This window comes from Elaeis guineensis, chromosome 12 (genome assembly GCF_000442705.2).
Source record: "Elaeis guineensis isolate ETL-2024a chromosome 12, EG11, whole genome shotgun sequence".
In the NCBI taxonomy this organism is placed as follows: Eukaryota; Viridiplantae; Streptophyta; class Magnoliopsida; order Arecales; family Arecaceae; genus Elaeis; species Elaeis guineensis.
The window spans coordinates 26,155,566-26,165,512 of record NC_026004.2 but is presented as its reverse complement, the minus strand read 5'-3'; the positions used below and the strand labels follow the sequence as shown (position 1 = coordinate 26,165,512).

At 44.6% G+C, this 9,947-nt stretch overlaps 1 pseudogene; it reads right to left on the bottom strand.

Annotated features, from left to right (window-relative positions):
* Positions 1-2,581, bottom strand: LOC105054682 (uncharacterized; annotated as a pseudogene).
* Between the last annotated feature and the right edge of the window lie 7,366 nt (positions 2,582-9,947).

The following is a 9,947-nucleotide window of genomic DNA, read 5'->3' as shown; positions in this document are numbered from 1 at the left end:
TCACATAATAAAAGCGGCAATTGCCTGACCTATTCCATCCTACAAAAACCAAATAGAATCATCAACATCTATTATTTCATTTAAATAAGATCACATAATTCAAATTGACCAACCTTTCCTCCCGAATGGTTACATACTGCAGTGACTCTGCCTCTGATATCCGTCCAGTCTACAACCTGACATCCTGGAATCTCCCAGATATGCACTTTCCCATCTATAGACCCACTGATGAAATATTTCTTGTTGACAGGATTGAATTGAACAGAGGTTACTATATTATGCATCAGGAAAACATAATAAGTTACAAGAACAATAGGATGGAATCCGGCAAACATGCAACCAAGAAAAACATTGAAAAACCATTAAAGATAAGTTCGTATCATAAACCTTATGAGAAAAAACTTTGGGACTGTTGTCACATCCCACTAGTCACAGATTGATAGTTTTGTCCAAAGATGATGAAAGTACATACCAAGTTTTTAAATTCCATGGGACATGAGTATTCGGGTTTTTTTATGAAATAAAATGCTTCATTATCCCACTCTGTCTCAGCAACAGTCTCGGGTATTCATCTCAGTAGGTATCTTTCATCTCTCTCTCCTTCTTCCAAACTATCTTTATTTTTCTTCTTTTATTTTTATTTTTTTTTCCACGTTCTTTTTTTGCCCTTTTCTTTTTCTTTCTCTCGTCCCTACTTTTATTTTTTTTTGTATTTTCCTTCTTTTTTTTTCCTTCTTCCTTTCCTACCTTTTCCTCTCCCTTTGTTTTCTTTTTCCTCTTCTTCTTTTCTTTTACTTTTACTTTTTTTTTTTATTTTTCTTTTCTTTCTTTGTTACCTCTTTTTTCTTATTTGGATGTATTTCAAAGTTCTGACCCATCCTGATTTCATTTTCTCATAAAAATGGGATACAATGAGATAGAGAATGGTTGGGACACTCTCTGTCTTGTCAGGTCTTAAAATTTTAATAGATACTATATAAACACAAGCATGCAGAAGACTATTAGCAGGTTTAGCACTATAAACAAAGAAACAAAATTAAGTTCCATGAACACATATGCAAGTGTAATTCCTTATTCATACAAAAAAAATTACCTTACTCTTTGACCATGAAATATCCAACACATCCCCTTGCCCACTGAATATATGGAGTGGCTTCTTTGATATTCGAAAGGCATTAGGAGTTAACACTACAAAAGCTGAATCTGATGTTGTCCTTATAGTCCTTGGTTTTCCCTTTTTCTCCTTATCATTAGTATTGTTGTGAGTAATATCTCGCCCATGGGCCGAAGACATGGAGAAGCTGAACTGAACTATCCTAGGCTCAATCGTTCATGATCTTGGCAGCATATCTTGCTATCAATTACTTATCTCCTCTTCGGCTGTCAATCTCAACCATCAATTCTAAACTGATCCATACCTCCACCAACTATGTCGATGACCGATTCGAAGTTCTCCAGCCGAACTCAATTCGATCTAGAAGTCTTATGCATCTTTTCAAATTTAAACGATTATGATATGATAGCTGGCCTCGAAGCAGATAAGACAGCAATAACTGTCACATTCTGAGAATCTCGACCCAAAATTTCGTCATATTGTGTCTGAACCGGCTGGGATGGATCAAAAATAATGCCCCTCGAATGATGCTTGACCCTATATGTTGTAGCAAAACATCAATAAATAAAAAATCGAAGAGACAAAGAATAATGCAAACACACAGGATTTACATGGAAAACCCTTAAATCAAGGAAACAACCATGGGCGGAGAAGGATGAAGATTTTCACTATCTTGAATCGTGAAGATTACCGAGTACAAAGGAAAAGAAAATTTTAGAAAAGCACTCACCCCTCCGAGATAACATATCTCACCAAAACAAGTGCACCAAGATATAATCAGAATCGGATTGGATCCGTACTTTACAAGTTTCACCGTTGGGAAGATGCGGTTACCCTTTGAATCCAGCCATCCCGACTAGAGGCAGAATTCAGCGGCAACAAGTATGTAGGGGAGTTAACTCAGAATCATGATTAACTAAAAAGTACATACATGAGTCATCATATTTGGGGATGTCATTTTTAGCTGTTTGTTCACTCTCCATCGTACACCACACTTGCACCATTGCATCTTCCATTGGCTAAATATTGTCCATCAATGCTAAACTTCATGGTTAGAACTGCATCATCATAGGCTTCAATTTCTTACCCTATATAAATTGTAGAGAATTCCTTGGATCGCTTCTTATATGCTCGGACCCTAACTCTTCAAACACTAGCACTTCCATTTTGGACCGAATCAAAAAGATTGAAACTATTCTCTTCCCAATATCTTTTTGCGGTGCAGGCCACCGCTCCCAATCTCCATAACCATCGAATCCTCCTCCTCCTTGTTGTCTTCTCAGAACTATTTGATCTGTTGTCGTCTCTCTACATAACTTGCTAAGTGAAAGATGGTGGACCAAGACTTCTCCTAATCTCATTAATTATTTCTCTCAGGTCCAAGCCAACTTCAGAATTGCTTCTTACATTATTATATCTATCCAAGGCATCCACTGCAAGCATTGTATTGTCGTCTGAACCAGCCATTCTATAATCAAAATTTCTTTCCACGACCTTATTTGCGGGTCTGCATTGGCCCCTTTTGAGTGAGTTGGGCATGCAAGTTCCATTGATCGAATACGAACTGCTCACAAGAACGATCTGATCATCTAAAGTGACTCTACCAATGTATGGTGTAATTTTGCCATCCATTGCAATTTCACCATCCAGACTTGCACAATCTTCATCAGGACAACAAAGCGGCTCCAAATCCATCCATCTCAAGAACTTTGCCCAATGCTCTTGCACATAGCTCAAATCTCTAATAAAAAACTACTACATAGAGTCACTAATACTGATGAAATTCTTATTGAACCAAGAATCTCGATATACTAGACTATTAGAGCGTGAATCAAACAACATTGAAACATCTTCTTTTGAATCAAAGAGCCCATCCTTCTTCTCCTCCTCTTCTCCTCCAACAAAACATCTTTCTATCCTCTTCATTTCGCTCCAAAACAATCTATACAGAGAAAAAGAATCTATCTCAAACTCTATATTTCTTGCCCCTTAAGGAACAAATACCACCATAAATTCTCTACAGAACACTAGTAAAACATTATACAATCAAAAAGGCAAATAAATTACAGTAATTTAAGAATCCAAATATTCTAGTTAAAGCTATATTACAAAAAACAAAAAAAAAAAATCCAATGGGGAAAAAAAAATCTAGGTCGGGTACATTGAGCTTAAAAGAGAAATTATGCAACTAGAAACACGAAAAAAGAAACATGAAAAAAGATGGAAAAAATATAATTTTGCACCAAAAAAATCAAATTAAGCAAAAAGACAATCTTTATGCTTGGGATTCCATCAAAGCGGAGAAAACAGTCTCCAAATCGGAGAAAAAAAATCCTAATTCTCCACAATGATCTCGAAATCCTAATTCTCCACCGCGCCAACAACCACCCACCCCCTCCCTGGCCGGAAAAAAAAACTACTATTGAAGCCAACTAAGCCAGCAAATTCAATAAAATGGAAAGCATTAATTCTTCTGAATAGATTTTAGAAAAAAAATATTTAATGATAAAAATCTTCGCTCCAACCTCTCCCTCTTTCATAATTTTTTTCAAATTTTTCTTTTTATTCGTCCTCTAGGTTTAGCATCAAGGTAATACATGTAGTACTCTTGTTGAACTATGGTTGATGCAAGAAAGGATACGGTGGGCCTAATTTACTTTGGATTTCATGTTTGTTGCAAGTGGTTATCTTATCAAGTCAGATGCCATCTTTTCTTTTTCCTTTTTTTTTTTTTGATTGAATTGGGAGGGAATGAGAGCCCACTTGTTTATTTTATGTAAAAATATTTACAAGATCCAATTTACTGAATGGATCCTTATAGAGGCACCCACACCCCCCTGAGACGGAGACGACAAGACCACGTTACATCCTATTCAGAATGTAATGCTCTTCCTTGCAAATTTGAGTGAAACTTTCACTAGTTCTGTTTCGTCGCCCAGCCCATATTTGTTCTGCTACAACTCCTTTGCCAGGACCCTGATACCTTTCTCCCATTTCCCTCTACAAGTTGACATCCAGCTTTTGAAGAGGCATGCAATTTTTTGATAAGCTACAGTTGGGGCGAATTCTTCGAACCTAGATATTCTCCCATTCCTTTCCTTCCACACCGACGAACACAGTGCAATTACAAGACAATTTGAGGTTGTTCCCTCCATGATTGTGGGAAACCCATTACGCCACTCATTCCATAACTTGTCTGTTGGGTGGATGTCTGGCCAAAACACCACCTCCCAAGATCTTTCCAGTACCACGCGATGCAGCAGGAAGAAAAAAGAAACAAAACAAAAGGAAAAACAATCAAAATACGTGGATCAGCCACAAAAGGGCTCGCCTCCACGGGGCATGCAAACTTCACTATGAAAAGAAAATTTTACAAGAGGAGACCTCACCCTCAACCCTTGTACACCCAATTCTCTCTCACATGAAGTTTTCCTCACAAAAGCTCTCTCTCTCTTGGAGACCCCCCTGAACCCCTGAAGAGCCTGGCGACCGCTGTCCAGGAGCCTCCTGCTCCTTCTCTCACAGTGCCTCACGCCTCTCTCTCTCTCCTCTCGGTTCGTACGGCGGCGAGAAACCAAACCGCTCGTTCTCTGCTGTGTCTCAGGCTTTTTAAAGCCTTAAACATAGGTTAGAGAGTGATTAGGAATCCTTAATCAAGCCAAATCACGTCCCAAGCCGTCCGATCAACACCGGGAGCTCTCTGGACCCTTAGATCGCGCTCCGGTCCACGAAATAGGGCCGTGGACCGCGAGAAACGAGTGGGAAACGTCCACGCGGTCCACAGGCCGCGCCGTGGACCACCCGGTCCACGGTGGACCGGGGATGGGCCAGCAGGCTGCTGGGTCGCGCGTCCCGCACGGGCCTGGGCCTGGGTCGCGCGTCCCGCGCGGGCCTGGGCCTGGGACGCGCGTCCCGCGCGGGCCTGGGTCCCGCGTCCCGCCCGGGCCTGGGTCCCGCGTCCCACGCGAGCCAGCGGGCCTGGGACGCGCGTCCCGCGCGCCGCTGCCGCCCGCCGCCAGTCGCCGGCGGTCCTCCGCCGCCAGTCGCCGGCGGTCCTCCGCCGCCTCGATTCTCGTGCCGACTTCAAAAGCTCGTATCTCCTCCATCCGAGCTCTGATTCAGGTGATCTTGGTCTCGTTGGACTCCGTTTTTCGCCGCGAACCTCGCTGTGGGCTCAATGTGGGCTGAATCTCGAGGCGTCAAATCCTAACAATCTCCACCTCGACTCGATATTCGGCCTCCTCCAAACTCCGAGAGCTTCTGGATCTTCTCGCCCCCATGCCCTGGGGCAATCGCCTGCTGATCATGGATGGGCAAACATGGGAGTCGAGCCAGGCTGCTCGATCCCATCTCCGTCGTATGCTGTGCTCCTCCTGACCTGAGACCTGCTCGGGGCATCATCCTGCGGCAATAGGAATCTTACCTTGCGACGTCGCCTCTCGTCCTCCCGAGTCTCCTGTCTCGTGCCCGATCCGCCTTCTGGAGCTCCACCTCGCTCTGGGCTCCACCTGGCTCCCGATGCTCCACCTCGCACTGGGCTCCCTGCCAGGTAATAATGTCCTCTGCTCCCCTTCTTCCCCTTCAGCACAATCCTATCACCGCGTAGCACCCTCAGGATTCCTCCACCAGCTACCGTCCTGTAGCCTCTCGAATCCAGTCTGCTAAGTGAGATAAGATTCCGCCTGAAATCGGGTATGTATCGGACCTCCCCCAATCTCCTCATTGCACCGTCATGTGTCCTCCAGCTGACCGTCCCAATGCCTCTGATCGCACAGCTCGATCCATTCGGCAGATATACAGTGCTCTCACTGTTCTCCAGGGAGTCAAACTGCTCCTCTCTGCAACACACATGATAGGGGCATGCAGAATCTAATATCCACTGCTGGGAAGAAGTAGATACCTCGTCAGATATCTCCAGGACATCTCCATTTGAATCGCTGCCGGCCGTCGCTACAGCAGCCACCGTCCGATTTTTCAGTTGAGGGCAATCTCTGGCTAGATGCCCCAACTCCTCACACCGGTAACACCTGGTTTTGCTCAAGTCCCTCCTGGACTTAGACTGCCCTCGATGCGATCTCCTGTCGCTCCGTCTACCGCCTCCTGCACCTCCAGAAGCTACCAAAGCTGAGCTATCGACACCTGAGCTCGAAGCTGAGTTCTCCCTCCTGAGAACCTCGTTCTGGAGTATCGCCGCGGTGACCTCGTCCATCTTGATAGTGCTCTTCCCCACTAGAAGAGCAGTCACCAAGGACTCGTACGAAGAAGGAAGCGACGCCAGCAAAACCAGTGCCCTAGTCTTCTCCTCAACGTTCTCGCCAACGCTGAGAAGGTCGGTGAGGATCTTCTGGAAGTGGCTCAGATGCTCCTGCACGCTCTGTCCCTCAGTCATCCGCAGTTGGTAAAACTGCCTCCAGAGGAAAAGTGTGTTGGTGAGAGACTTTGCCATGTACAACTCCTCGAGCTTCGACCACAGCACCGTCGGGGAAGTCTCGCTCAGCACATGGATCACCACCTCATCCGCCAGGTACATGCGGATGGTACTCACCGCCTGCATCTGTAGCCGTTTCCAATCCCGCACCTCCATGGTGGTCGGTTTCTCATCGCACAAGAGAGCTTCGATCAACCCCTGTTGGATGAGCACGTCCTTCACCCTTGCCTGCCATAAGGAGAAATTGCTCTTACCATCAAACTTGTTGATCTCCATCCTGATTGTTCCTGTTTTCTCCATCTTCAGTCTTGCTCACCACCACTGCAATCTGCGTCCTTGTACCGCCTTGCTCTGATACCACTTGTTGGGTGGATGTCTGGCCAAAACACCACCTCCCAAGATCTTTCCAGTACCACGCGATGCAGCAGGAAGAAAGAAGAAACAAAACAAAAGGAAAAACAATCAAAATACGTGGATCAGCCACAAAAGGGCTCGCCTCCACGGGGCATGCAAACTTCACTATGAAAAGAAAATTTTACAAGAGGAGACCTCACCCTCAACCCTTGTACACCCAATTCTCTCTCACATGAAGTTTTCCTCACAAAAGCTCTCTCTCTCTTGGAGACCCCCCTGAACCCCTGAAGAGCCTGGCGACCGCTGTCCAGGAGCCTCCTGCTCCTTCTCTCACAGCGCCTCACGCCTCTCTCTCTCTCCTCTCGGTTCGTACGGCGGCGAGAAACCAAACCGCTCGTTCTCTGCTGTGTCTCAGGCTTTTTAAAGCCTTAAACATAGGTTAGAGAGTGATTAGGAATCCTTAATCAAGCCAAATCACGTCCCAAGCCGTCCGATCAACACCGGGAGCTTTCTGGACCCTTAGATCGCGCTCCGGTCCACGGAATAGGGCCGTGGACCGCGAGAAACGAGTGGGAAACGTCCACGCGGTCCACAGGCCGCGCCGTGGACCACCCGGTCCACGGTGGACCGGGGATGGGCCAGCAGGCTGCTGGGTCGCGCGTCCCGCACGGGCCTGGGCCTGGGTCGCGCGTCCCGCGCGGGCCTGGGCCTGGGACGCGCGTCCCGCGCGGGCCTGGGTCCCGCGTCCCGCCCGGGCCTGGGTCCCGCGTCCCACGCGGGCCAGCGGGCCTGGGACGCGCGTCCCGCGCGCCGCTGCCGCCCGCCGCCAGTCGCCGGCGGTCCTCCGCCGCCTCGATTCTCGTGCCGACTTCAAAAGCTCGTATCTCCTCCATCCGAGCTCTGATTCAGGTGATCTTGGTCTCGTTGGACTCCGTTTTTCGCCGCGAACCTCGCTGTGGGCTCAATGTGGGCTGAATCTCGAGGCGTCAAATCCTAACATTGTCCATACTTTGAGGGGGAGTGGGATGGTGGCATCTTGATGCATACGTGCTCCCAAATTTCTTTGGTGTAATGATACTTGAGAAGCAAATGACTTACAGATTCTTATTCATCCCAATAAAGCGGACAGAATGATGGAGCTTTCATTTTCTTGTCCTTCAAATTATCCGTTGTTAATATTTTGTTACAGAGGGCTCACCAGTTGAAGATTTTCGCCATTTCAGGTATGGGGAGACTTCAGATGTGTGCGTGTCTTGAAACTATCCCTCCATGTAAACGGAAGAAGTAGCGTCTCCTCACAGTGAAGAGTTTGCTCTCGTGCCATTTCCATTCCACCTTATCATTCACATTTGTACTTGTTATCCCTCTTAGAATTATTTCTAGCTGTCAAAATTCCGTCTCCTATGATATTTAAGGTTTCTTTGAATAGCTTAATTTATTTTATCTTGTGTTTCTGATGCTTTTGCAACTGTGATAATTGAGCAGTTGGATAGTAAATATAAAACTGGAAGTATAATACTCGGTTTTAATAAACTAGCCCATCGGTTTTGGCCCACCAAGCCCATATGAAAAAAAAAAAAAAAATTGGAACGAAGACTTCCAACGAGAGACTTCTTCTTCCTTGTACCCAATTAGGATATGATTTCCTATGGCAAATAAGAATCCTAAGAAGAGCCTTATAAAATCTCTCTTTCTTCCTCCATGACCAGCCACGACGAGCACCAATTTCTTCCTCTTCTTTCTCTTGAATTCTTCCATTGAAGCCGCCGACGTCCTCATTGTGTTTGCCTCAAATCCTCACCAGAGTAGGAGGTAAGCCCTGATTCTCCTTCCTCTCTTCTTTCTCCTCCTCATAACATCGCGCATCCCCGCCGGCCGTCGGATTCATCAAAAATCCTATAAAAACAAAAACTCTATTTTTTTCCTGTTTGATCGAACTTTGTTCTCCCTTTTTCGATCATCGGTGCCGTTGTTTGTAGTGTCTCACCCCTAGTTCTGGACCCCCACCTCTCTACCTATCTTCTTCAAAGGCCATGGCTGCTAGTGATCGGTCAATGATCAGAAAAAATGCAAAGAAAGAGGGCGGTCCCCTATTTTTTCGATTATTTTCTAATTTCTCACCAATCAAACCTCACCGTTGGCCATCTCTGACTCCACCACCGTCGGTCGCTGCTGTCGAACCACCGGCCATGCTGCCGCACCTCATCGAACTATGAGCAACCTCCGTCATATCCTCTCCTGTTCGGCCAAAGAAGAGAAGAGAAAGAAGAAAAGAAGAAGAGAAGAAAAAGAAAAAAAGAAAAAAAGTGAGAATCGAAAAAAAGAAAAAAAGTGAGAGGATTCTCTCTCTCTCTCTTAAAATCCCTTTAGGATTTTCTCTCTCTTTCTCTCTCTAAAATTTCTCTCTACTTTTTTCTCTCTCTAAGAAAGATCTATAGACCTTGTATTGAACCATCTTTCTTCTTTTAGGGACCCATGCCTCAGTGAGATGACTCCTAATCAATTTAGTGTCCGAGTGATTTATCAGACTAATCATCCAGTCAACCATTTTTTTTATTATTTAATTTTATTGAATATATAGAATAAAAATTGATCATATTTTAATATTTTAAATAGGGTTACCTAATTCATTTAAGGAAGACTAAAGCTCTATGACGGTCGAGGTAAATGGATCTTACGCTCCTTATTTATTTTTAAATAATCATATTTTTCATGCAAAAAATTATTATTGATGAAATCATATTTTTCATAAAATAAAGATCAGTATATGTGATATAAAAAAGTATATTTTCTTATGAACATTGATTCTATGAATGTGTTTTATGAAAATAGCATGATTGTAAAGTACGAATTTTATTATTTTTCTATCTATGTATATGTATGTTTTAAGAAAAAGATATAAGGATTTCAAAGGCTCTCGATAGCTATAAACGAATTCCTTCGAAAAAGTCGACATTCGGAGCTAGCATCCATATGAAACATGGCCCCGTCAACAGATATAAAGTTGGTACATAAAATAAAAACTCTGTCGATTAAGAATTATGATCTTGT